At 38.6% G+C, this 3,649-nt stretch overlaps 1 protein-coding gene across 2 annotated transcripts in view; it reads right to left on the bottom strand.

Annotated features, from left to right (window-relative positions):
* Positions 1-3,649, bottom strand: part of CB2H6orf141 (chromosome B2 C6orf141 homolog) — a 368,368-nt gene that overhangs the window by 198,230 nt on the left and 166,489 nt on the right. The window lies entirely within an intron of this gene.

Raw genomic sequence — 3,649 nt, 5'->3', positions numbered from 1 at the left:
GGAAATTAGGGAGAGGTTCAAGATGATCAATGCAGTTCCTGAATGTTATTTAAGTTTTTTTAACACTTATTTATTTTTGAGAGAAATAGAGAATGAGCAGGAAAGAGGTAGGGAAGGAGGAAGACACAGAAGCCAAAGCAGGCTGCAAGCTCTGAGCTGTTAGCACAAAGCCCAACTCAGGGATCGAACTCAAGAACCATGAGATCGTGACCTGAGCCAAAGTCTGATGCTCAACTGACTGAGCCACTCAGGCGCCCCTTGAATGCTATATTTGCAGCACATTCCTTAATATCTACAGTGAAAGTCTTCTTAGTCTACTTTCAAAATCTTTCCATTGACTTCTTAAGTACTTAGGATAACACTCTTAAACTGATCTGCAAGAAGTTGAATGTTTTTTTATACTTTCCCTTTTAACCTCACTTCATTCCTCTCTCCTTTATTTCTTATGCTCTAAGTACAATGATCTTATCAAATTCTTTCAAGCTCCGCAGGATTTTCCATACCTAAGGGCATTTTTATTTGCTATAATCTGCCTGAAAGAGTCATCCTTCTAGTATTTGCTAGAATAACTCCTTCACATTAAATGCCACCTTACCCAAGAGATTCCTTTGAGTATTTAATCTGAAGAACTCCTCCCATTTTCTCTCATAGCTCCTTGTATTTCTTTTACAATAATCATTGCAATGTATAATAATTCATTCCTGTATTCAATAAATATTTATTGAAAAATGTCTCTGGTATTTACTTAGGTACTTTGAAATAGGGTGATTAACAAGAGAGACCAAGTTCCAAACTTCATGGAGTTCAGACTTTCATACAGGAAAGAGGAAGGAAATTATTTGCAAATAAATACTTAAGATATTGGAGGTGGTAAGTGCTATCAACTAAAATGGGCAACAGAATAGAGAATAAAGAGGACAGACTAAGAAAATGTTAATAGGAGAGTCAGGTACATCCTTTCTGAGGATGGATTAGAATCATAACAGAAGTGAGAGAACAATGGATAAGATAATTTGATTGAAACAAAAACAGAATAGTGAGTATAAAGTTGTTAAGGTAGGAATAAAGTTAGCATATTTGAGGAAAGGCAAGAAGACTAGAATGACTGAAGTGGAATGAGCAAGATAAAAGATCATTTTGAAAGCAGGTCAGAGAATTGGGCAGAAACTTAGTCCCATGGTATGCCCTAGGGCACATAAAGAATTAGGATATTGTTGTAAGTGAGATAGCAAGCCATAAGAGTATACTGAAGAAGAGAGTGAGATGATGAGGTACAGACTGTAAGAGAATAAGAGTGGGAGCAAAAACCCAGTTAAGATACTATTGACTAGAAGAGAGATTAAGTTAAACTGCACTAGATTATAGATATACCATGTATACAGTGCATATTGTGCAATTTCAGGATTATTTTTGTTTATGTCATGACAGAAAACAGGAGAACTATTTCCCAACTCAGGCTAGCATTACCTTATGCCAAAGGCAGACAAAGATATCACAAAAGAATAGAAAACTACATACTATTATTTCTCATGAACATAGATACAACATTTAAAAAGGATTATACACCATGAGAAAGTGAAGTTATTGAAGGAATAAAGTGTTATTTAAACATTCATAAATCAATTAATGTCATTTACCATTTTAAAATAAAGGTATCATATATTTAGATATGCAAAAAAGCATAAAAAGATGCAAAAAAATACACTTGACAAAATTCAACACATTTAATGAAAACAATTTTCAGAAAACTGGGAATAGAAGGTATCTTCCTCATCTTAATAAGAAATATTTTAGGGGCGCCTGGGTGGCGCAGTAGGTTAAGCGTCCGACTTCAGCCAGGTCACGATCTCGCGGTCCATGAGTTTGAGCCCCGCGTCGGGCTCTGGGCTGATGGCTCAGAGCCTGGAGCCTGTTTCCGATTCTGTGTCTCCCTCTCTCTCTGCCCCTCCCCCGTTCATGCTCTGTCTCTCTCTGTCCCAAAAATAAAATAAAAAAAAAACGTTGAAAAAAAGAAATATTTTACAAAATCCTCCAGCTAGCCTTATATGTAGTAGTGAACGACTGAATTATTTCTTTATATTATAGGTGAAAACAATATTAAAGTATTTTTTAATCTGGAATCCCCTAACAGTAATAAAGCAAAGCTATCAGTTTGCACCACTTTGTTCACATTGTAAGTGAACTGCCAATGCAGTAAAATAAAGATGAAGAAAATAAAAGCATACAGAGTGGAAAAGGGCACTGGGTAGGTGTCCAGAGACCTAGGTTCCAATCTTGCTCTCCCTGGACTACCTACATGTAACCTTGGGGGAAGATGGCAGAGTAGAAGGACCCTAAGCTCACCTTGTCCCACAGATACAACTAGATAACATTCACATCAGTGTAAATAACCCAGAAAATGATCCAGAGACTGCAGAACAAACCTCACAACTAAAAGTAGGGGGGATGCCACACCAAAACAAGTTAAGAAGGGTGAAGACACGGTTTGGGAGTGAAATGGACCATGGCCATCCACAGTGGGGAGAGAACCAGTGGCATGAAGAAAGGCAAAAAACAGACTTTCATACTGCGGAGCCCACAAACAGTGAAGACAAATTCCTGTAACATTTGCCTTTGAAAGGGGGCTGAATTTTGTGAATTCTTACAGCCAGGATCAAGACTTAAAGCATACAGTTTTAAAAATCAGTGGGCTCTGTCTCTAGGAGAGCCCAGAGGGCAAGAGGAAGGTGAATCCTTGCCCTGAAAGAGCACAACAAACAGCCCATTCAGATACAGCACAGAACCAGCAGTTTAAAAAACGCTGGTGGCAGATGGGAGGGAGACTGATTTGTTCATCTCAGAGTGCAGCCTGGAGAGAGATAAATCATGGGAAGACCCCTTTAGGAACAAAGGACCTGGCAAGTGCCATTTCCTTCTCCTGCCCCCCAGCATAAACAATGGCCACCTGTGGGAAATAAGCACCAACACTCTTACCTAACTTGCTTGCACCAAGCTTGCCCACCCCCTGTATCAGTGGATCCACCCTTCCCAGTCATGCTTGTCTCATTCCTAGCATTGTGTGCCCCCTTCCCCTCCCAGAAGACCACCACAAACTCTGTCAACACCACATCTCCCAACCCTTGTGTTTTGTTGGACCTCAGTTCCTGCAGCAGTGAGGGCAAGTATCATTTCCATGGATGCAGAAAAGGCATTTGACAAAGTACAACATCCATTCATTATAAAAAGCCTCTCCTAAGTAGGTCTAGAGGGAATATACCTCAACATAATAAAGGCCTTCGGGAAAAACTCAGAGATTTTCCCCTTAGGTCAGGAACAAGACAAGGATGTCCATTCTCAATCCTTTTATTCAACATAGTAATGCAAGTCCTAGCCAAAGAAATTAGACAACATAAAGAAATGAAAGGCATCCAAATTGGTAAGGAAGAATTAAAACTCTCACTATTTGTACATGACAGAATACAATATATTTAAAAAAAAAAAGACTCCACCAGAAAACTACTAGAACTGATAGGTCAATTCAAGAAATTCGCTGGATACAAAACCAATGCAAAAATCTGTTGCATTCCTATACACTAATAATGAAGCACCAGAAAATGAAATTAAGAAAACAACCTCATTTATAGTTGCACCAAAAACAATAAAATATTTA

This window comes from Prionailurus viverrinus, chromosome B2 (genome assembly GCF_022837055.1).
Source record: "Prionailurus viverrinus isolate Anna chromosome B2, UM_Priviv_1.0, whole genome shotgun sequence".
Taxonomy (NCBI): domain Eukaryota; kingdom Metazoa; phylum Chordata; class Mammalia; order Carnivora; family Felidae; genus Prionailurus; species Prionailurus viverrinus.
Note: the sequence above shows the minus strand (reverse complement) of the source record. Positions and strands in the feature narration are given on the sequence as shown.